The following is a 24,766-nucleotide window of genomic DNA, read 5'->3' as shown; positions in this document are numbered from 1 at the left end:
TGAGGGTGAGATGGAGCATTGCAGACAGGAAGATCTAGAAGAGCATTGGTGCGATGACACAACCTTGCTTGACCCCGGTCCGTTTAGCAAGTCAGTTTATCACCCTGTTTAGCAAGTCCCTCCATTAAATAGATTCTCCAGCTATGTGCCACACCACTCATCCTCCTCCTACTCCCTACTCCAAAGGTATCTCTGTACTCAGCTATTCCACGCACTTCTCCTGCACATTGTTGTTGAGCAAAATGGCGACGGTTATTACCCAGAACACTCTGCGGGCTAGAATAGGCCCTATCAATGCTGCAGGGGCTGGTGTGCGCAGGCGTGAGGCGGGCACGGTGCGGGGCGGGTCCCACGCGTGCGCAGTGCCGCCAGTCGGGTGATGGCGGCGGAAGGCGGAGAGAAGATTCCGGAGCGGGGAGGAGGCGGCGGAGCGCAGGGGAGCAATAGAACCGGCGGGGAGGCTTTATAAACACCCGGGGTGAGCCTCAGGCCCAGAACAAGATCCTCCGGGCCGGGCGTTTGCCCTGAGCGGGGCGGCAGCTGCGGGGCTTTCTCCCGGTGACAGGCCCGGGTTAGTGGCCGCCATCCTGAGGCTCGGGGGCAGCAGGGCGCATGCGCGGCCCCCTTGGCCAGGAACCAGGAGGAGAGAATCTTGTCAATTTCTATCCTGGACTCACAGTGATGGCTTTTGTAAACTCCTTTTACAGGCTGTGAGAAGGGCAGCATTTACACGCCACAAACTCAGACCAAACATCACATCGAGATCTGACAGAGTCACTCCATTCATCAGGGCCCGAATATCATCGGCCTCTGAATGTGGAAGGAGAAATGCTTCTCTGTTCTGTCTGTGGGAAAAGATTTCAAACATCAGTGTGACAGGAAAAGCACCGAGACACACACACCCGAGTGAGAGTGTTCCAGTGAACTGACTGTGGAAAGAGTTTTAATCAGTTACACAGCCTGAGAAACATCGCACCATTCACAGCGGGGAGAAACCGTACACGTGTTCTGTGTGTGGACGAGGCTTCAACTGATCATCCAACCTGGAGAGACACAAGGACACCCGCACCACGGAGAAACCGTGGAAATGTGGGGACTGTGGGAAGGGATTTAGTTCCCCGTTGAAGCTGGAAATGCATCGATGCAGTCACACCGGGTAGAGGCCGTTCACCTGCTCCGTGTGTGGGAAGGGATTCACTCAGTCATCGAAGCTCCAGACACACCAGCGAGTTCACACTGGGGAGAGGGCGTTCACCTGCTCCGTGTGTGGGAAGGAATTCACTCAATCGTCCAACCTCACTGAACACCATCTTGTTCACACCAATAAGAGACCTTTTAAATGTTCTGACTGTGAGAAGAGCTTTAAAAGAACAAAGGATCTGCTGAGGCACCAACACACTCACACTGGGGAGAGACTGTTCACCTGCTCCATGTGTGGGAAGGGATTCACTCAGTCATCCACCCTGGTCACACATCAGCAAGTTCACACTGGGGAGAGGCCTTTTATCTGCTCTGTGTGTGGGAGGAGATTCATTAGTTCTTCCCGTTTCATTGAACACCAGCATGTTCACACTGGGGAGAGGCCGTTCACCTGCTCCGTGTGTGGGAAGGGATTCACTCACTCACCCAACCTGCTGAGACACCAACGCACTCACACTGGGGAGAGGTCGTTCGCCTGCTCCGTCTGTGGGAAGACATTCACTCACTCACCCAACCTGCTGAGACACCAACGCACTCACACTGGGGAGAGGCCGTTCGCCTGCTCCGTGGGTGGGAAGGGATTCACTCACTCACCCAACCTGCTGAGACACCAACGCACTCACACTGGGGAGAGGCTGTTCACCTGCTCCGTGGGTGGGAAGGGATTCACTCACTCACCCAACCTGCTGAGACACCAACGCACTCACACTGGGGAGAGGCTGTTCACCTGCTCGGTCTGTGGGAAGGGATTCACTTGGCCATCCCACCTGCTGAGACACCAGCGCGTTCACAAGTGATGGCAGGGGTTGGATTCTGCTGTTGTTGCTGCTGTTAATCACATCCAGGACTGAACCATGTTCATTCTGTCAGTTGGGGTTTGTTTCTGCTGATGTTAATAACCCTATAACTAGGCTGGAGTTTCATGGAACCTTACAGCACAGAAGGAGGCCATTCGGTCCATTGTGCCTGTGCTGGCTCTCTGGTAGAGCTATCCAATTATTCCCACACCCCAGCTCTTTCCCCATCACCCTGCAATGTTTCCTTCTCAAGTATTCCCTTTTATAAGTTGTTATTGAATCTGCTTCCACCGCCCTTTCAGGCAGTGCATTCCAGATCACAACAACTCGCTGCGTAAAAAATTCTCCTCATCTCCCCTCAGATTGTTTTGCCAATTATTTTTAACCTGTGTCCTCTGGTTACCGACCCTCCTGCCAGTGGAAACAGTTTCTCCTAATTTACTCTATCAAAGTTGTTCATAATTTTGAACATCTGAATTAAATCTCCCCTTAAATTTCTCTGCTCGAAGTAGAACAATCCCAGCTTCTCCAGTCTCTCCACATAACTGAAAACCCTCCCCCCTGGTACCAGTCTAGTAAATCTTTTCTGCATCCTCGCCAAGGCCTTGACATCTGTGGTATATGTAACCTGTTCCACCTTAAGAGAACTACCTTAAGAGATGTACTACTTTCTCTTGGCTGCTGTATACTGTAATACCGGTGGTGACCACACCGGTATATAAGTGTTGTGTAGGGATTTGCTGGGCAGTTCAGCCCTGACCTCCGAATAGTAAAGACCTGTTAAAAGTTATTCTTGTTGTCTGTGTCCAGTGATTGATCCTAAGCATAACTGGGACACACAGACTCAACAGTGGCGACGAGTCCGATCTTACCCTGCGGCAGTTTTACATCCAAGGCTGCTTCGTCCTCAGAACGGGCGTCGAGAAGAGGCATCCACCCTGATCATCCTGCTGAGCACCATCGCACGGGAGGCATCGAGAACCCGGGTTAAAAAGAAAAATTCTGACCACGAAGCCCTCCATCAGTGACAGGCAGTGATCATCCCTTCTACCACGGTGGTGGGTAAGCCGATCAGCGACACGAGCAGAAAGTCGGCCATGTTGGCTGTGGAGTAGGGGAGGGAAAACGGAGGAATAAGGGCAGAGAACTCGACCACGGCCGGTAAAAAGGGCCGGGCTGCAATCGAGGCCGAGAGGCGCAGCGACTGGGGCAGCTTAAGGCACGAGAGCCGCGGAGAACTCAAACGCAGCCGGTGTAAAGGACCGGGCTGCAAGCGGGGCTGCGAGGCAAAGCAGCGTCGGGGAATTGAGAACCGCTGGGGAGGCGAGAACGGCAGCAGCGCGGCAATCGCCATTGCAGCCAGCGGGGGAAGAAGGCAAACGCGGGAATCCGCCATTGTAGTCGGCGGGGGAAGAAGACGAGTGCGGGAAAGACCGCCAAGCGCGGGAAGCCGCCATTTTAGTAGGCGGGGGAAGAAGACAAGCGCGGAAAGCCGCCATTTTGAGAAAAAGAAAAATTTAAAAATTTGCAAGGGTGCCTAAACATGGGAACATTAATACCTTTGATAGCGATATTGAAGATTGGACCACGTATGTAGAACACATGGAAGTTTATTGTAAAGCAAATAAGGTACCAGATGATGAGAAAGCACTAACCTTATTAAGCTCAATGGGTGCGAAGACATACGGGCTATTGAAGCACCTCCTATCACCAAATAAACCGGCGGATCAGACTTTCGCGAATATTGTTACTGTCCTGAAAAATCATTTAAACCCCACGCCGCTGATGATAGCGGAACGATTTAAATTTTACAGAACAACGCAGCTGAAAGACGAAAGCAACGCTGAATTTTTAATTGAACTGCGTAAGCTATCGAAGTACTGTCAGTTTGGAACAGGACTAGCAGATGCGCTGAGAGATAAATTTGTGTGTGGATTGTTAAAAGAAGGAACACAAAAGCGACTGCTTGAGGAGAATGATCTTACGTTTGATAAAGCTGTCACTATTGCAGCATCGCAAGAAGCCACAGCGAGAGGCACGGCGGAAATGCAGCTACGGTCACCGGAACTCAGCACCAATCAAATGGTCTTGGGTACAGTAAAATGTTATCGTTGTGGAAAGACAACGCACTATCAGAACCAATGCTGGTTCAAAAATCAGGAATGCAGAAAATGTGGCAGGCTTGGTCACATAGTTAAAGTATGCCGGTCAGGAAAGAAGACCAGCAACAAAAAGTCACCGCAGGAAAAGTACAGAAAGGTACACAAGGTGACAGAGAACAGTTCGAACGAACAGAAGTCAGGTTCAGACTCCAGCAGTAATGAACTGGGTAGCCTAAGAGTACACAATGTTGGTAAGGAAGCAGACCTCCAAACAATTTGGGTCACACTTCAGATAGCAGGAGTCCAAGTGAAGATGGAATTGGACACTGGATCGGCATTGACGGTCATGAATAAGCAAGATTACAAAAGGTTATTCCCACATATTCCCCTACGGGATACGGAGATTGTATTGAAAACATACACGGGGCAAAGAGTATACCCCATCGGGAAGATAGAGGTAAAGGTGGTCCACAAGGGCAAAGAAAGCCGAGGAATGGACTTATATGTGCTACCTGAGGGAGGTCCACCACTACTGGGACGGGAGTGGATTAGGAAAATAAATATGGACTGGCATTCCTTAAAAGCACTAACGGTAGATTCCGGTAACAAAGATGTCAAACCTAAACGATTGTCCAGAATATTGGACGATGCTAAAGAGGTGTTCCAACAGGGACTGGGAACACTGAGAGGAATTACAGCAAACATCAAGGTTGAAGAACATGCAAACCCGAAATTGTTCAAAGCCATACGACCTGCTGTGGAAGCTGAGCTGGAAGGGCTAGAACGTTCAGGAGTACTGTCTAAGGTAGACTGGAGTGAGTGGGCTATGCCCATTGTTCTCGTCATGAAGCGTTCATCGAGCAACAAGCCGGGGGAACCGGGGAAGGTTCGCACCTGTGGAGATTTCAAGATCACTGTTAATCCGGTGCTTCACACGGTGCAGTATCCGCTTCCGCGGATTGAGGATATCTTCGCTTCGTTGTCTGGCGGGAAACACTTCACCAAGATAGACCTGGTGCAGGCGTACTTACAGATGGAAGTTGAGGAAGAGTCACGCCAGTATCTCATGATCAACACGCATAGAGGTTTGTACCGGTATAATAGACTGGTTTTTGGAGTGGCATTGGCTCCAGCAATTTGGCAGAGGGCCATGGAGCAGGTATTACAGGGAATTCCAGGCACACAATGCTACCTGGACGATATTCTGATTACAGGAGATGATGACGAGGAACACCTTACAAATTTGGAACTGGTGCTCACCAGATTGAAAGAATATGGACTTCGAGATAATCGCCAGAAATGTGAGTTCTTTCAGAAGCGGATCTCGTACTGTGGTCATGTCATTGACCAGGAGGGGCTTCATAAATCTCTTGACAAGATCAAAGCTGTTGTGAAGGCTCCCGCTCCGGATAATGTATCCCAGTTGAGGTCGTCCCTAGGGTTGATTAACTATTACCATAAGTTTCTGCCAAATTTATCCACGGTGCTGCACCCGCTGAACGCTCTTTTGCAGAAGGGAGTACCATGGAAGTGGAGCGAGGACTGTAAGAGGGCCTTTCGCAAAAGCAAGGCATTGATCACCTCAGAGGAAGTGTTGGCTCACTTCAACCCAACGCTGCCTATTCGTTTGGCTTGTGATGCTTCTCCATATGCTATTGGGGCAGTACTCTCACACAAGTTGCCAAATGGCCTGGAGAGGCCAGTCGCGTTCGCATCCAGATCATTGACCTCCGCTGAGCGCAACTATGCTCAGATAGATAGGGAGGCTCTCAGCCTTGTGTGGGGAGTAAAGAAGTTTAATCATTACCTGCAGGGCCAAAAGTTTACGCTTCTGACAGACCACCAGCCGTTGGTATCCATTTTTAACCCTAAGAAGGGTGTTTCGGTGATGACAGCACAGAGACTCCAGAGATGGTCCCTTTTCCTAGGGGCACATCAATATCAGATTGAATTCAAAGGTACAAAGCAGCATGGTAATGCTGATGGGCTGTCGCGCCTGCCACTACCTACAGAGGAGGAGGCACCGACGGTTGACCCTGTTGAGTTATTTCACTCGACCATCATCGAATGTTTACCAGTCACCAATGCATGTATTGAAAGAGAAACCAGGAACGACCCGACACTGTCCCGGGTCTACGAAGTGACAGTGAAGGGATGGCCAGCACATGGTGATCCACTGTTACCGGCATTCTCAGCAAGACGAGAACAGCTGTCCGTCTGTCAAGGAACATTGATGTATGGAACAAGGGTGATTATTCCTCCTAAGTTAAGAGAGAGAGTTCTAAAGGAACTGCATGAAGGTCATCTGGGGGGAGTCAAGATGAAAAGCCTTGCTAGGGCTTATGTGTGGTGGCCGGGTATCGACCAACAGGTAGAGGATCTGACGAAAAGCTGCTCAGGGTGCCAAAAAGTGCAAAATGCACCTCCGATTGCACCGCTGCATCCATGGGAATGGCCTTCAACCCCATGGCAACGTGTACATATTGACTTTGCTGGTCCATTCATGGACTCCATGTTTTTAATTGCGGTGGACGCACATTCTAAATGGCTAGAAGTGATTAAGATGACTACCACTACCTCGGAAAAGACGATCGCGGTGCTAAGAACGATATTTGCAAGAAATGGATTGCCAGAACAAATATGTTCAGACAACGGACCGCAGTTCGTGTCAGAAGAATTCCAGAAGTTCATGAAGAAGAATGGGGTGAAACATTATACCTCTGCCCCATATCATCCGGCTACAAACGGGTTGGTCGAGAGATTTGTACAAACGTTCAAAAAAAGCAATAAAGGCCATGAGCGAAGATCAGATTCCACTACAACACAAGGTGGACAAATTCCTACTGGCATATCGAAACGCCACTCATGCAGTGACAAACCAAAGTCCTGTCATGATGTTCTATAACAGGAGGTTGCGGTCCAGGTTGAACTTGTTAAAACCAAATGTGCGGAGGGAAGTTGAAAACAAACAGTTCCAGCATATAAATAACAAGACCACTCGGAGTTTCGAAATAGGACAACCAGTGTTAGCCCGGGACTATAAAAACGAGAAATGGCAATCTGGAACAATTCGGGCCAGACAAGGACCCCTGATGTACACGGTAGATATTGGTGAAAATGTAATACGGCGTCATGCTGACCAACTGGTAGAATCGAGAACAAGGGTCGAACCCATGGTTACGGCAGAGACAACCGTGGAAGAAGTTAGTGAACCTGAAGCATCTACCTCAGAAGTGAATGTACCTGATGATGATGTCCAATCCATAAGAGACCAACTAGATGAGTCACCCCAGCAACGAGAATCAGAGACCCCTGAAAGGCGTTATCCAACTCGAATCAGGAGGCCTCCTCAGAGACTGAATCTTTGAACTGTTTTGCATGAAGTTGTATATATATATATGTTATTATGTTATGTTAAATGGGGATATAACTGTTAAGCTAAAAAGGGAGGATTGTGGTGTATGTAACCTGTTCCACCTTAAGAGAACTACCTTAAGAGATGTACTACTTTCTCTTGGCTGCTGTATACTGTAATACCGGTGGTGACCACACCGGTATATAAGTGTTGTGTAGGGATTTGCTGGGCAGTTCAGCCCTGACCTCCGAATAGTAAAGACCTGTTAAAAGTTATTCTTGTTGTCTGTGTCCAGTGATTGATCCTAAGCATAACTGGGACACACAGACTCAACAACATCCTTCCTAAAGTGCGGTGCCCAGAATTAAGGAGAAATGTTTGTCTGTTCTGTCTGCGGGAAAAGATTTCAAACATCAGTGTAACTGGAAAAGCACCGAGACACACACACCCGAGTGAGGGTGTTCCAGTGCACTGACTGTGGAAAGAGCTTTAACCAGTTACACAGCCTGAAAAAACATCGCACCGTTCACAGCGGGGAGAAACCGTACATGTGTTCTGTGTGTGGACAAGGTTTCAACTGATCGTCCAACCTGGAGAGACACAAGGACACCCGCACCATGGAGAAACCGTGGAAATGTGGGGACTGTGGGAAGGGATTCAATTAACTGGCCCTGCTGGAAACTGGGGATAGGCTGTTCACCTGCTGCGTGTGTGGGAAGGGATTCACTTGTTCATCCCACCTCACTGCACACCAACTTGATCACGCTGATGAGAGACCTTTTAAATGCCCTGACTGTGGGAACAGCTTTAAAACCTCTGAGGAGCTGATTGAACACCAGCGAGTTCACACTGATGAGAGACCGTTCTGTTGCTCTCACTGTGGGAAGAGGTTCCGGCAGTCATTCCGTCTGGCTGAACACCAGCTCCTTCACACTCATGAGAGTCCATTCAGTTGCTCTCACTGTGGGGAGAGGTTCAGCCAGTCAATGCAACTCGCTGAACACCAGCAAGTTCACACCAAGGAGAGACCGTTCACCTGCTCCGTGTGTGGGAAGGGATTCACTTGTTCAGTTCACCTTTTTACACACCAGCGAGTTCACACTGGGGAGAGGCCATTCACCTGTTCCGTCTGTGGGAAGGGATTCACTCGTTCAGTTCACCTTTTTACACACCAGCGAGTTCACACTGGGGAGAGGCCGTTCACCTGTTCCGTCTGTGGGAAGGGATTCACTCGTTCAGTTCACCTTTTTACACACCAGCGAGTTCACACTGGGGAGAGACTGTTCACCTGTTCTGTCTGTGGGAAGGGATTCACTCATTCAGTTCACCTTTTTACACACCAGCGAGTTCACACTGGGGAGAGGCCATTCACCTGCTCCGTGTGTGGGAAGTGATTCGCTCAGTCATTCCACTTCCATGAACACCAATGTGTTCACTCTGACGAGAGACCTTTTAAATGTTCTGACTGTGAGAAGACCTTTAAAAGAAGTAATGAGCTGCTGACACACCAACGCACTCACACTGGGGAGAGGCCATTCACCTGCTCCGTGTGTGTGAAGAGATTCACTGATTCACCCCACCTACTGAAACACCAGGGAGTTCACACGTTACTGCCAAAGTTGGATTCTGCTGTTATTGCTGCTGTTAATCACATCCAGGACTGAACCATGTTCATTGTGACAGTTGGGGTTTGTTTCTGTTGATGTTAATAACCCTATAACTGGGCTGGAGTTTAATATTTTGATATCTGTCAACTAAATCAGCTTTGTATCAAACACACATTGTGTCGAGTCCTTGATTTCTCCAAGATAAGAGGAGACTAATTGATGTCCTGTTACCGACTGCTCCATTTTTGGGCCTTTTCACCTTTCTAACTCTAGATTATTTCAGTTCTCATACCTTCAGTTATTCTCATGGACAAGTCCCAGCTCCCCATACCTTCCAGAGTGCCCCTCCCAGCCTTGGTATCCAGGGAAGGTATCGGTAACACGCCCAGGGTCACTAAACACAAACCCAGTCTGTTAATCACTTTCAGCTACTGGGCTTAGCGTGTGCCCCACAGCATCTCTCTCACCTTCGATGTGTGAATAGAGAATCAAACCTGGTTTATATTTAATTCCACTCAGAAAATATATTTCACAAATTAACATGTCACATCAAATAATGGACAAAAAGCCAGAGGGGAGATGAGACATTTTCACTCAGTGAGTTGTGATCTGGAATGCACTGTCTGAAAGGGGGTGGATGCAGATTCAAAAGTAACTTTCAAAAGGGAATTGGATCTGCTTAAAGGAAAAGATTGCAGGGCTCTGGGGAAAGGGCCGGGGAGTGGGATTAATTGGCAGCTCTTTCAAAGATGATCACAGGAGAAAGGCTGATATCTAACTCCCCGAGAGTAGAGAAAGATCCCAACTCTCTGAAACACCTTGAATTCTTTCTAAAAGCCTTTCAAATGCTGACAGATTCCTTCCATCTTTTGAAATTCCACTGCCGTGTGCCGGGGGTGCAGGCAGTGCTGGGCACAGAGGAGCAGCAAACCGGGTTCAGAGTGGGCTCGCTGGGTGTACCTTACCCGGGGTTTTCCGATGAGCAGCAAACCGGGTTCAGAGTGGGCTCGCTGGGTGTACCTTACCCGGGGTTTTCCGATGAGCAAACCGGGTTCAGAGTGGGCTCGCTGGGTGTACCTTACCCGGGGTTTTCCGATGAGCAGCAAACCGGGTTCAGAGTGGGCTCGCTGGGTGCACCTTACCCGGGGTTTTCCGATGAGCAGTAAACCGGGTTCAGTGTGGGCTCGCTGGGTGTACCTTACCCGGGTTTTCCGATGAGCAGTAAACCGGGTTCAGAGTGGGCTCGCTGGGTGTACCTTACCCGGGGTTTTCCGATGAGCAGTAAACCGGGTTCAGAGTGGGCTCGCTGGGTGCAACTTACCCGGGGTTTTCCGATGAGCAGTAAACCGGGTTCAGAGTGGGCTCGCTGGGTGTACCTTACCCGGGGTTTTCCGATGAGCAGTAAACCGGGTTCAGAGTGGGCTCGCTGGGTGTACCTTACCCGGGGTTTTCCGATGAGCAGTAAACCGGGTTCAGAGTGGGCTCGCTGGGTGTACCTTGCCCGGGGTTTTCCGATGAGCAGTAAACCGGGTTCAGAGTGGGCTCGCTGGGTGTACCTTGCCCGGGGTTTTCCGATGAGCAGTAAACCGGGTTCAGAGTGGGCTCGCTGGGTGCACCTTACCCGGGGTTTTCTGATGAGCAGTAAACCGGGTTCAGAGTGGGCTCGCTGGGTGCAACTTACCCGGGGTTTTCCGATGAGCAGTAAACCGGGTTCAGAGTGGGCTCGCTGGGTGTACCTTACCCGGGGTTTTCCGATGAGCAGTAAACCGGGTTCAGAGTGGGCTCGCTGGGTGTACCTTGCCCGGGGTTTTCCGATGAGCAGTAAACCGGGTTCAGAGTGGGCTCGCTGGGTGCACCTTACCCGGGGTTTTCTGATGAGCAGTAAACCGGGTTCAGAGTGGGCTCGCTGGGTGTACCTTACCCGGGGTTTTCCGATGAGCAAACCGGGTTCAGAGTGAGCTCGCTGGGTGCACCTTACCCGGGGTTTTCCGATGAGCAGCAAACCGGGTTCAGAGTGGGCTCGCTGGGTGCACCTTACCCGGGGTTTTCCGATGAGCAGTAAACCGGGTTCAGAGTGGGCTCGCTGGGTGCACCTTACCCGGGGTTTTCCGATGAGCAGCAAACCGGGTTCAGAGTGGGCTCGCTGGGTGTACCTTACCCGGGGTTTTCCGATGAGCAGTAAACTGGGTTCAGAGTGGGCTCGCTGGGTGTACCTTACCCGGGGTTTTCCGATGAGCAAACCGGGTTCAGAGTGGGCTCGCTGGGTGTACCTTACCCAGGGTTTTCCGATGAGCAGTAAACCAGGTTCAGAGTGGGCTCGCTGGGTGTACCTTACCCGGGGTTTTCCGATGAGCAAACTGGGTTCAGAGTGGGCTCGCTGGGTGTACCTTACCCGGGGTTTTCCGATGAGCAAACCGGGTTCAGAGTGGGCTCGCTGGGTGTACCTTACCCGGGGTTTTCCGATGAGCAGTAAACCAGGTTCAGAGTGGGCTCGCTGGGTGTACCTTACCCGGGGTTTTCCGATGAGCAAACTGGGTTCAGAGTGGGCTCGCTGGGTGTACCTTACCCGGGGTTTTCCGATGAGCAGCAAACCGGGTTCAGAGTGGGCTCGCTGGGCGCACCTTACCCGGGGTTTTCCGATGAGCAGCAAACCGGGTTCAGAGTGGGCTCGCTGGGCGCACCTTACCCGGGGTTTTCCGATGAGCAGCAAACCGGGTTCAGAGTGGGCTCGCTGGGTGCACCTTACCTGGGGTTTTCCGATGAGCAGTAAACCGGGTTCAGAGTGGGCTCGCTGGGTGCACCTTACCCGGGGTTTTCTGATGAGCAGCAAACCGGGTTCAGAGTGGGCTCGCTGGGTGTACCTTACCCGGGGTTTTCCGATGAGCAGTAAACCGGGTTCAGAGTGGGTTCGCTGGGTGCACCTTACCCGGGGTTTTCCGATGAGCAGTAAACCGGGTTCAGAGTGGGCTCGCTGGGTGTACCTTACCCGGGGTTTTCCGATGAGCAGCAAACCGGGTTCAGAGTGGGCTCGCTGGGTGCACCTTACCTGGGGTTTTCCGATGAGCAGCAAACCGGGTTCAGAGTGGGCTCGCTGGGTGTACCTTACCCGGGGTTTTCCGATGAGCAAGCCAGGTTCAGAGTGGGCTCGCTGGGTGTACCTTACCCGGGGTTTTCCGATGAACAAACCGGGTTCAGAGTGGGCTCGCTGGGTGTACCTTACCCGGGGTTTTCCGATGAACAAACCGGGTTCAGAGTGGGCTCGCTGGGTGTACCTTACCCGGGGTTTTCCGATGAGCAGTAAACCGGGTTCAGAGTGTGCTCGCTGGGTGTACCTTACCCGGGGTTTTCCGATGAGCAAACCGGGTTCAGAGTGGGCTCGCTGGGTGTACCTTACCCGGGGTTTTCCGATGAGCAAACCGGGTTCAGAGTGGGCTCGCTGGGTGCACCTTACCCGGGGTTTTCCGATGAGCAGTAAACCGGGTTCAGACTGGGCTCGCTGGGTGTACCTTACCCGGGGTTTTCTGATGAGCAGTAAAGCGGGTTCAGAGTGGGCTCGCTGGGTGTACCTTACCCGGGGTTTTCCGATGAGCAGGTTAATAAGGCCGTTAAAAAAAACAATCCAAGCGCTGGGCTTCATTTCTAGAGGGATAGAATTGAAAAGTCGAGAAGTTCTGTTAAACTTGTGTCGAACCTTGGTTAGACCACACTTGGAGAACTCTGCACAGTTCTGGTCTCCATATTATAAAGAGGATATAAAGGCACTGGAGTCGGTGCAAAAAAGATTCACAGGGTTGATACCAGAACTGAGAGGATGTACTTATCAGGAAAGACTGGACAGGCTGGAGCTCTTTTCTCTCGACCTGATAGAGGTCTTTAAAACTGTGAAGAGGTTCGATAGGGTGGACGTAGAGAAGATGTTTCCTTCAGTTGGGGGGAATCCAAACCTAGGATAAATATAAGAGAGTCACCAATAAATCCAATGTGGAATTCTTTACCCAGAGAGTGGTGAGAATGTGGGACTCGCTACCACATGGAGTGGTTGAGGTGAATACCACGGATACATTTCAGGGGAAGCTCGATAAGTACACGAGGGAGAAAGGAATAGAAGGATCTGCTGATAGGTTTGGATGAAGAGGAACAGGAGGAGGCCATTCAGCCCCTTGAGCCTGCTCCACCATTCAATTAGATCAGGCTGATCCGTATCTTAACTCCATTTACCCGCCTTTATTCCACATCCCTTGGAACAATTACCTCACAAAAATCGATCATCTCAGTCTTCAAAACTCCAATTGACCCCCAGCGTCCACAGCCTTTTGGGGGAGAGAGTTCCACGTTTCTACTACCCTGTGTGTGAAGAAGTGCTGCCTGATTTCACCCCTGAATGGCCGAGCTCTAATTTTAAGATTAAGGCCTCTTGTTCTTGATTCCAGCACCAGAGGAATCCTCCATGGCCTCCCCTCTCCTTATCTCTGTAAACTCCTCCAGCCCTACAACCTCTGAGATCTCTGCACTCCTCCAATTCTGGCCTCTTGCGCATCCCCGATTTTAATCACTCCACCATTGGCGGCCGTGCCTTCAGCTGTCGAGGCCCCAAGCTCTGGAATTCCCTTCCTAAATCTCCCCGCCTCTCTACCTCTCGTTCCTCCTTCAAGACATTCCTTAAAACCAACCTCTTTAAACAATCTTTTGGTCATCTGCCCGAATATTTCCTCATGTGGCTCAGAGTCAAAATTTGTTTCATAACGCTACAGTGAAGCACCTTGGGATGTTTTACTACGTTAAAGGCGCTATCTAAATGCAAGTTGTTGTTGTTACTCTCCAACCCCCCTCACCCCAACTCCTCTTTCACCCCTACTCTCCAACCCCATCACCCCAACTCCTCTTTCACCCCTACTCTCCAACCCCATCACCCCAACTCCTCTTTCACCCCTAATCTCCAACCCCCTCACCCCAACTCCTTTCACCCCTACTCTCCAACCCCCTCACCCCAACTCCTCTATCACCCCTACTCTCCAACCCCCTCACCCCAACTCCTCTTTCACCCCTACTCTCCAACCCCCTCACCCCAACTCCTTTCACCCCTACTCTCCAACCCCCTCACCCCAACTCCTCTATCACCCCTACCCTCCAACCCCCCTCACCCCAACTCCTCTTTCACCCCTACCCTCCAACCCCCCTCACCCCAACTCCTCTTTCACCCCTACTCTCCAACCCCCCTCACCCCAATCCCTCTTTCACCCCTACTCTCCAACCCCCCTCACCCCAATCCCTCTTTCACCCCTACTCTCCAAACCCCTCACCCCAACTCCTCTTTCACCCCTACTCTCCAACCCCCCTCACCCCAATCCCTCTTTCACCCCTACTTTCCAGCCCCCCTCACCCCAACTCCTCTTTCACCCCTACTCTCCAACCCCCCTCACCCCAATCCCTCTTTCACCCCTACTCTCCAACCCCCCTCACCCCAACTCCTCTTTCACCCCTACTCTCCAAACCCCTCACCCCAACTCCACTTTCACCCCTACTCTCCAACCCCCCTCACCCCAACTCCTCTTTCACCCCTACTCTCCAACCCCCCTCACCCCAACTCCTCTTTCACCCCTGCTCTCCAACCCCCCTCACCCAAACTCCTCTTTCACCCCAACTCCTCTTTCACCCCTACTCTCCAACCCCCTCACCCCAACTCCTCTTTCACCTCTACTCTCCAAACCCCTCACCCCAACTCCTCTTTCACCCCTACTCTCCAACCCCCCTCACCCCAATCCCTTTCACCCCTACTCTCCAACGCCCCCCACCCAACTCCTTTCACCCCTACTCTCCAACCCCCTCACCCCAACTCTTTTCACCCCTGCTCTCCAAACCCCCCTCACCCCAACTCCTCTTTCACCCCTACTCTCCAAACCCCTCACCCCAACTCCTCTTTCACCCCTACTCTCCAACCCTCACCCCAACTCCTCTTTCACCCCTACTCTCCAACACCTCACCCAACTCCTTTCACCCCAACTCCTCTTTCACCCCTACTCTCCAACCCCCTCACCCCAAATCCTCTTTCACCCCTACTCTCCAACCCCCCTCACCCCAACTCCTCTTTCACCCCTACTCTCCAATGCCCTCACCCCAACTCCTCTTTCACCCCTACTCTCCAACCCCCTCACCCCAACTCCTCTTTCACCCCAGCTCCTTTCACCCCTACTATCGAACCCCCCTCACCCCAACTGCTCTTTCGCCCCTACTCTCCAACCCACCTCACCCCAACTCCTCTTTCATCCCTACTCTCCAACCCCCCTCACCCCAACTCCTCTTTCACCCCTACTCTCCAACCACTCTCTCGTATTTACCAATTATTCTAGAGGCTCTTTGAGTTGGGATCTTTCTTTATTCTGTCCACTCGAGGAGTGTGATAACAGACTTTCTCCTGTGAATATAGAGCTGGAGTAGTGGGTCATGATGTGTTTACTTGTTCATCTTTTTCACTTTAAAATTTGAGTCTTGTGGTTTCAGACACCAGATAATCAAGCTCACAACAACAGATTGTCTTTCACTGACTTTATTAACAGCACTGCAAAGATACAGACAGAGTATAGTTACCCGATCCGGAGAACAGGGATAATACAGTGGATTCAGAGCTCTCTTCTCCCCAGGTCTGTTCTAACAAGCTGCGACTACACTGGCGATATTTATATTTGACTTGTTTGGTACATTATTGATCTGGCCCTGCCCAAACCATAACCACAAGGATATCTGTCATTGGTCTGACTGTGACCACAAGGCTGTGTCACTATCACACACACACACTGTTTCCTTGTTTCACATCTCCATACACAGACCATCTCTTTACACATCCCCTTTCTACACAATTGCAGCCGACATGAGCAAGGACGTGAGGCTCATTAAAAGACACACTAATTTCATAACAGCAAAGGTTACACTGGGACAAATCTTCAGTTATTTTCATTACAGGCAAAATGCAGAGCGGTCCTGCAGCACATGGCACCTTAACAGAGTCTCATCGGCCTACAATATAGAGCTGGAGGATGGGCCGTGATCTGTTTACTTGTTCATCTCTTGTTCAATACATTTGCTGAGTGCATTTAAATTTAAAACCAGGTTCTGAGGCGTGATGCTCTATTCACACATCGAAGGTGAGAGATGCTGTGGGTCACACACTAAGCCCAGTAGCTGAAAGTGATTAACAGACTGGGTTTTGTGTTTAGTGATCCCAGGCGTGTTACCAATACCTTCCCTGGATACCAGGGCTAGGAGAGGCACTCTGGAAGGTATGGGGAGCTGGGATTGTGCATGAGAGTAACCGAAGGTATGAGAACTGAAATAATCTAGAGTTAGAAAGGAGAAAAGGCCCAAAAATGGAGCTGTCGGTAACAGGACATCAATTAGTCTCCTCTTAGCTTCGAGAAATGAAGGACTCGACACACTGTGTGTTTGAAACAAAGCTGATTTATTTGACAGGTATCAAAATATTAAAATCCAGCCCAGTTATAGGGTTATTGACATCAGCAGAAACAAACCCCAACTGTCACAATGATCATGGTTCAGTCCTGGATGTGATTAACAGCAGCAATAATAGCAGAATCCAACCCCTGCAGACACTTGTGAACTCACTGGTGTTTCAGCAGGTTAGATGACTGAGTGAATCCCTTCCCACACAGGGAGCAGGTGAACGGCCTCTCCCCAGTGTGAATATGCCGGTGTGTCAGAAGGTGGGATGAACGAGTGAATCCCTTCCCACACATGGAGCAGGTGAACGGCCTCTCCACAGTGTGAGTGCGTTGGTGTTTCAGCAGATCCCTTCTGCTTTTAAAGCTCTGCTCACAGTCAGCACATTTAAATGGTCTGTTATCAGTGTGAACAAGGTGATGTGCAGCGAGGGTGGATGACTGAGTGAACGGTGTTGCATCAGATGCTTTCTGCTTTTAAAGCTCTTCTCACAGTCAGCACATTTAAATGGTCGCTTATTAGAGTGAACAAGTTGGTGTGCAGTGAGGCTGGAGGAGTTAGTGAATCCCTTCCCACAAACGGAGCAGGTCAATGGCCTCTCCCCAGTGTGAATACGCTGGTGTGCCAAAGGTGGCATAATTTAGTGAATCCCTTCCCACACACGGAGCAGGTGAACGGCCTCTCGCCGGTGTGACTGCGTCGATGAGTTTCCAGCTCAGACGGGTAATTGAATCCCTTCCCACAGTCCCCACATTTCCACGGTTTCTCCGTGGTGCGGGTGTCCTTGTGTCTCTCCAGGTTGGATGATCAGTTGAAGCCTCATCCACACACTGAGTACATGTACGGTTTCTCCCCGCTGTGAATGGGGCGATGTTTTTTCAGGCTGTGTAACTGGTTAAAGCTCTTCCCACAGTCAGTGCACTGGAACACTCTCACTCGGGTGTGTGTGTCTCGGTGCTTTTCCAGTCACACTGATGTTTGAAATCTTTCCCCACAGACAGAGCAGACAAACATTTCTCCTTCCACATTCAAAGGCTGATGATATTCAGGTCCTGATGAATTGAGTGACTCTGTCAGATCTTGACATGATGTTTGGTTTGAGTTTCCTGTCTGCAAATCCTCCCCTTCTAAAACCCTGTAAAAGAAGTTTACAAAAGTCATCACTGTAAGTAGAGGACAGAAATTCAGAACAGACAATTCTAGTTTCTATGGAACATTCTTTTCTCTCTTGTTCCCCAAAAGCTATAAATCCCTGTCCCACACACTCTGCCTCCTCCCTGTGCTAAAATCCAAGCCCATCGCACGATCTCCAAATTATTTCCTCTGTTCCCAGTTTTCTTCCTCCCCTGAAAGTGCTGACTCTGGCTGGGTTCAGTTCTACACTCGTTGGTTCCCCTCCCTCTCCCCATCTGAAGGTGCTGACTCTGGCTGGGTTCAGTTCTACATTCACTGGTTCCTCTCTCTCTCTCCTCCCCTGAAGGTGCTGACTCTGGCTGGGTTCAGTTCTACACTCACTGGTTTCCCCTCTCCTCCCCTGAAGGTGCTGACTCTGGCTGGGTTCAATTCTACACTCATTGGTTCCCCTCTCTCTCACCATCTGAAGTTCTGACTCTGGCTGGGTTCAGTTCTACATTCACTGGTTCCTCTCTCTCTCTCCTCCCCTGAAGGTGCTGACTCTGGCTGGGTTCAGTTCTACACTCACTGGTTCCCCTCCCTCTCCTCCCCTGAAGGTGCTGACTCTGGCTGGGTTCAGTTCTACACTCACTGGTTCCCCTCTCATCCCCTGAAGGTGCAGACTCTGGCTGGGTTCAGTTCTACACTCACTGGTTCCCCTCCCTCTCCTCCCCTGAAGGTGCTGACTCTGGCTGGGTTCAGTTCTACACTCACTGGTTCCCCACCTTTTGAATTGCTTTGGGCACTTTGTTAAACACACCCACAGCAGAAACACATTAATCTGATGGGAGATCACTGACACACGAGCAGCCAGCGGTGTGGAGCCTCCTGAGAGTCCGGCCCCTTTCCAGCCAGTATTTACAGGAGCTGGGACACAGAAAGTGTCTCATTAAAATCACTGATATATTTGTTCACACAAACCAACCCCCAAAGTAATGAATAATTTCTCCTTTATTTACAGACGCTCCCTGAACAACCACCATTTCTCCTCCATTTGCAGACTGCCAAGGTCCGCGCATGCTCAGCTCGCCTTCTGTTGTTCAGGTTTAAAGGTCAAGCCCCGCTCCTCACACACTCCGATTGGTTGGAGGACCCGCCGCCCGCTCGGTCCTCCAACCCCGCCCCGCTCTTCCTATTGGTCCGGAGCTCCCGTCAATCACCCGGGCAGTGTGAGCTGAGCATGCGCGTACATTGACAGCAGCCGCTGACACATCAGGTGAGAGCTCAGGGAGCGGGTTCATGAACCCCGGGGGGACGCGGGCTGCTCACACCCCGAGCTCAGGGAGCAGGTTCATGAACCCCGGGGGGACGCGGGCCGCTCACACCCCGAGCTCAGGGAGCGGGTTCATGAACCCCGGGGGGACGCGGGCTGCTCACACCCCGAGCTCAGGGAGCGGGTTCATGAACCCCGGGGGGACGCGGGTCGCTCACACCCCGAGCTCAGGGAGCGGGTTCATGAACCCCGGGGGGACGCGGGTCGCTCACACCCCGAGCTCAGGGAGCGGGTTCGTGAACCCCGGGGGGGGGGGCGCTGGCTGCTCACACCCCGAGCTCAGGGAGCGGGTTCATGAACCCCGGGGGGACGCGGGCCGCTCACACCCCGAGCTCAGGGAGCGGGTTCGTGAACCCCGGGGGGGGCGCTGGCTGCTCACACCCCGAGCTCAGGGAGCGGGTTCATGAACCCCGGGGGGGACGCGGGCCGCTCACACCTTGAGCTCAGGGAGCGGGTTCATGAACCCCGGGGGGACGCGGGCCGCTCACACCCCGAGCTCGGAGCGGGTCCATGAACCCCGGGGGGACGGGGGCTGCTCACACCCCGAGCTCAGGGAGCGGGTTCATGAACCCCGGGGGGACGCGGGCCGCTCACACCCCGAGCTCGGAGCGGGTTCATGAACCCCGGGAGGACGCGGGCTGCTCACACCCCGAGTGCGGCCCCAGGCCCCATTTTTAAAACACTCAACATTATCTGCTTCACACACACCCGGGGTGGGCCTCAGGCCCCGAACAAGAGCCTCCGGGCCGGGTGTTTGCCCCGAGCGAGGCGGCAGCTGCGGGGCTTTCTCCCGGTGACAGGCCCGGGGTAATGGCCGCCATCTTGAGAGGCTCAGGGGGCAGCAGGGCGCATGCGCGGCCCTGTGGCCAGGAACCAGGAGGAGAGAATCTTGTCAATTTCTATCCTGGACTCTCAGTGATGGCTTTTGTAAACTCCTTTTACAGGCTGTGAGAAGGGCAGCATTTACACACCGCAAACTCAGACCAAAGAAGAACGTCTTACCTTTACATAGCACCTTTAAAACGCGGGTCTATGGGGATAAAGCAGAGGAGTGGGACTAAATTCAAAGAGCTGGCTCTGGGACAATGGGCCGAAGGGCTGTACCATTCTCTGATTCTATGAACTCTGCATTCCTCCAATTCTGGCCTGTTGTGCATCCCCCACTTTCGTTGCTCCACCATTGGTGGCCGTGCCTTCAGTTGCCTCGGCCCCAAGGTTAGTTTTTGCCTGATTCCGCTCTTGTGAAGCACCTTGGTACATTTTACTACGTTAAAGGCGCTATGTAAATGAAAGTTGTTGGTGTGCTACCATTGGCCTCAGCTTTTCCAGACAGCAGCCAGGGCCGGTGGCTGTGCTGCTCCCCATGGTCGAAATACTGGCAGCTCGCTGTATCGGCTCACAGCTCAGAATTGCTATTAGCAAGGAACTGGAGGGCAAAGAGTGACTGGGGCCAAACCCCATCATCAAGCACCACCTTGAGGAGAGAAAAGACGAAAAATACAAATTTCTATCCTGACTTTTATTATCTCCTTTTACAGGGCATTAGAAGAGGAGGATGTGCAGACGAGAAACTCAAACCAAACATCATGTCAAGATTTGACAGAGTGACCCGATTCATCAGGACCTGAATATCATCAGCCTTTGAATGTGGAAGGAGAAATGTTTGTCTGTTCTGTCTGTGGAAAAAGATTTCAAACATCAGTGTGACTGGAAAAGCACGGAGACACCCACACACCCGAGTGAGAGTGTTCCAGTGCACTGACTGTGGAAAGAGCTTTAACCAGTTACACAGCCTGAAAAAACATTGCACCATTCACAGCGGGGAGAAACTGTACACATGTTCTGTGTGTGAACGAGGCTTCAACTGATCGTCCAACCTGGAGAGACTCAAGGACACCTGCACCACGGAGAAACCCTGGAAATGTGGGGACTGTGGGAAGGGATTCAGTTCCCCATCGAAGCTGGAAATTCATCGACGATGTCATACCGGGGAGAGGCCGTTCACCTGCTCTGTGTGTGGGAAGGGATTCACTCATTCATCCAACCTTCTGGCACACCAGCGAGTTCACACTGGGGAGAGGCAATTCACCTGCTCCATGTGTGGGAACAGATTCACTCATTCATCTGAGCTTGTGAAACACCAGCACATTCACACTAGAGAGAGGCTGTTCACCTGCTCCGTGTGTAAGAAGGGATTCACTCGTTCATCCAAGCTTCTGAGACACCAGAGCATTCACACTAGAGAGAGGCCATTCACCTGCTCAACATGTGGGAAGGGATTTAATCGACCATCGAAACTTCTGACACACCAGCGCATTCACACTGGGGAGAGGCCGTTCACCTGTTCCGTGTGTGAGAAGGGATTCACTAATTCATCCGACGTTCTGACACACCAGCGAGCTCACACTGGGGAGAGACCGTTCACCTGCTCTGAGTGTGGGAAGGGATTCACTCGGTCATCGCACCTCACTGAACATCAACTTGTTCACACAGATAAAAGACCTTTTAAATGTTCTGACTGTGAGAAGATCTTTAAAAGCACAAAGGACCTGCTGATACACCAGCGAGTTCACACTGGGGAGAGGCCGTTCACCTGCTCCGTGTGTGGGAACGGATTTACTCAGTCATCTAACCTGCTGAGACACCAGCGAGTTCACACCGGGGAGAGGCCGTTCACCTGTTCCGTGTGTGGGAAGGGATTCACTCAGTCATCCAACCTGCTGACACACCAGCGAGTTCACAAGTGACTGCAGGGGTTGGATTCTGCTGTTATTGCTGCTGTCAATCACATCCAGGACTGAATCGTGTTCATTCTGACAGTTGGGATTTGTTTCTGCTGATGCTAATGACCCCTATAACTGGGTTGGAGTTTAAGATTCTGGATAGATGTCAAAGAAATCAGCTTTGTTTTGAATGCATTCCTGTAGATTTTTGTCTTTCTAACCTGTGTGTTTAGCATCACCTGGCTGGAGCTCCGAAAGGACAATCTGGGAGAGGATCATACGGCGGGAACAGAACTTCAGCCTGGACACAGTCCTTCAGGGCCACACTGAGAGGGGCAAACAGCATTCGGTCTTTCTCGTCTCTTTTCACTGACAGCAAAGTCACCATGTGGGTTAATATCGAACGTGTAAGAAATGTGTCCCATCCGCTCTGTTCCATGGTTGAGAGCTCCTAGGCACGGAACAGAAGGCTCCTTTACAACTGTGTTTAGAGACAGGAAGAACAACGGTGAATGCTGGGAACTGTGCTGTCAAATCAGAGATTGGTGTCAAACTACGATCTGTTCCTGACTGAAAGTGAAATGGCAGGTTTAAGTTTCCAGTCTAAAGATGACTGTGGTAATTATTCCATGAAGATTTAACATGATTGTGTGACAGTCCTCAGTCTACCATTTTAAGACAGACATTAACCCATTTAAAATAAATCTGTTTAAAATAAGTTAACTAAAGCCTACATTAAAATAGCAGAGGGAGGAGTTCACAGGAGCCTGTTAACTGCTGGTACAATTATACAACAGACATTTAATCTCCAGATAAAGAAGGACCTGCAGCGTGTTTCCAGGAATTCCCTGTTTTATTGATGTGTGTGTGTTAGACACCAGGATAACTAAAAATACACGACCCGGAACATTCACGGGGGTGCGATCCCGACAGTTACTCTGGGATCACTCCCGCTGTGGAACTCCACCACTGACCCTGCTGAAGGTTGTAGGCTCAGGGAGTGGGGCCTCCAGGAGTGGACGGTAAGTAAGCTGGGTTTTATTAGAAGATAAGATTTAACATGAAGTAGAGTCATAAAAGTAAAGTCTTCCTAGTTTTATATACATGTATGTTTAATATGAGTAAACTTTGTATTATAGACCCGTGTCTAGTGAACTATTAGCTTGTAATCACCTCAGACAGAACAGGCTCTAATTATCCCTTTTAAGCTGAAACAGACCTCGTGTGAACAGAACCAGCAGAGCTGAGAACTCTGCCTGTGTGGACTGAGCCGAACCGTGAAGGCCACTTGTTTCTTGAAATGCCCCAGTAAAAGCAAACTCTGACATTGTTCTGACTCGCAGATTCCTCGTAGCTCCAATGAACAGGAAGCAGTTACTCGATGAACCCTAAACAGCCAGCCAATGGAATGCTTTATTTGATAAATGTCTTTCAGCTCAATGGTTTGATTGGCCGTGGGAACCAGGGTCACATGGGCTGTATCTGATTGGGCTTTAAATACAGGAACAGTTTGCAGCTCAGTTCAGAGAGCACCCCGGGAAGAAGAAAGCTGACGGCTACAGCCAAGGTGGAACATCCTTCGGGCTGTCCCTGGAGAGGGAGCACGCGGTGTCCGCCGGGACGCTGGAGGCCTTCCGTGACCAGTGGGCACCGGAGGGACTGGAGTCAATTGTCAACACCAGCAACAGTATTCGGATCTGATTTAATTATAATTGGGAGTTGATTGTTTGTGCCCCTTTAAAAAGGAGGCTCTCTCGGTAATGTGACATCGATTGATGACAATGTCATTCTAATTGGCATTTTAAAAGAGTCGAACATCCTTTCATGCCTCTCAGGCTTGGCAATGATCAAAGTCTGAGTTCATGGATACAGCTTGTTAGATTAAGAGTCTTACTATATAACTAAAATATTGTAAGAATGTTACAAGAAGTATTCCTTTGTAGAATCTCCCATGTGAAAATTTTGCACTCATTTAGTGTGGGAGTTGTATTACTGTAGAATCTACATGTTTAAAAATAAAGCCTGTGCTCAGGGGATTAAGGTGTGTGGAATGTTTCATTGGAGATCTCGAACTCAACTAGGAATAGCGTAAAAGCTCATCAGGATTGTAAACAACTTCAGTCTGACATACACTGGAGATTGGTGTCGGTGACTGTGGGGTCAGTTTATATCAGACAGGAGGAGATTGGTGTCAGTGACTGTGGAGCTGGTTTATATCAGACAGGAGGAGATTGGTGTCAGTGACTGTGGAGCTGGTTTATATCAGACAGAAGGAGATTGGTGTCAGTGACTGTGGAGCTGGTTTATATCAGACAGGAGGAGATTGGTGTCAGTGACTGTGGGGCTGGTTTATATCAGACAGGAGGAGATTGGTGTCAGTGACTGTGGGGCTGGTTTATATCAGACAGGAGGAGATTGGTGTCAGTGACTGTGGAGCTGGTTTATATCAGACAGGAGGAGATTGGTGTCAGTGACTGTGGGGCTGGTTTATATCAGACAGGAGGAGATTGGTGTCAGTGACTGTGGAGCTGGTTTATATCAGACAGGAGGAGATTGGTGTCAGTGACTGTGGGGCTGGTTTATATCAGACAGGAGGAGATTGGTGTCAGTGACTGTGGAGCTGGTTTATATCAGACAGGAGGAGATTGGTGTCAGTGACTGTGGAGCTGGTTTATATCAGACAGGAGGAGATTGGTGTCAGTGACTGTGGGGTTGGTTTATATCAGACAAGAGGAGATTGGTGTCAGTGACTGTGGGGCTGGTTTATATCAGACAGGAGGAGATTGGTGTCAGTGACTGGGATTGGTTTATATCAGACAGGCGGAGATTGGTGTCATTGACGGGTTGGTTTATATCAGACAGGAGGAGATTGGTGTCGGTGACTGGGGTTGGTTTATATCAGACAGAAGGAGATTGGTGTCAGTGACTGTGGGGTTGGTTTATATCAGACAGGAGATTGGTGTCAGTAACTGTGGGGTTGGTTTATATCAGACAGGAGGAGATTGGTGTCATTGACGGGTTGGTTTATATCAGACAGAAGGAGATTGGTGTCGGTGACTGGGGTTGGTTTATATCAGACAGAAG

At 50.7% G+C, this 24,766-nt stretch overlaps 1 pseudogene; it reads left to right on the top strand.

Moving 5' to 3' along the window:
- The first annotated feature begins 242 nt into the window (after positions 1–242).
- LOC147119404 (uncharacterized) overlaps positions 243–24,766 on the top strand; it is a 113,408-nt pseudogene continuing 88,884 nt past the window's right edge.

Source organism: Somniosus microcephalus, chromosome 4 (assembly GCF_052327205.1).
Source record: "Somniosus microcephalus isolate GS21.2 chromosome 4, FLI_Smic_1.0, whole genome shotgun sequence".
Taxonomy (NCBI): domain Eukaryota; kingdom Metazoa; phylum Chordata; class Chondrichthyes; order Squaliformes; family Somniosidae; genus Somniosus; species Somniosus microcephalus.
Note: the sequence above shows the minus strand (reverse complement) of the source record. Positions and strands in the feature narration are given on the sequence as shown.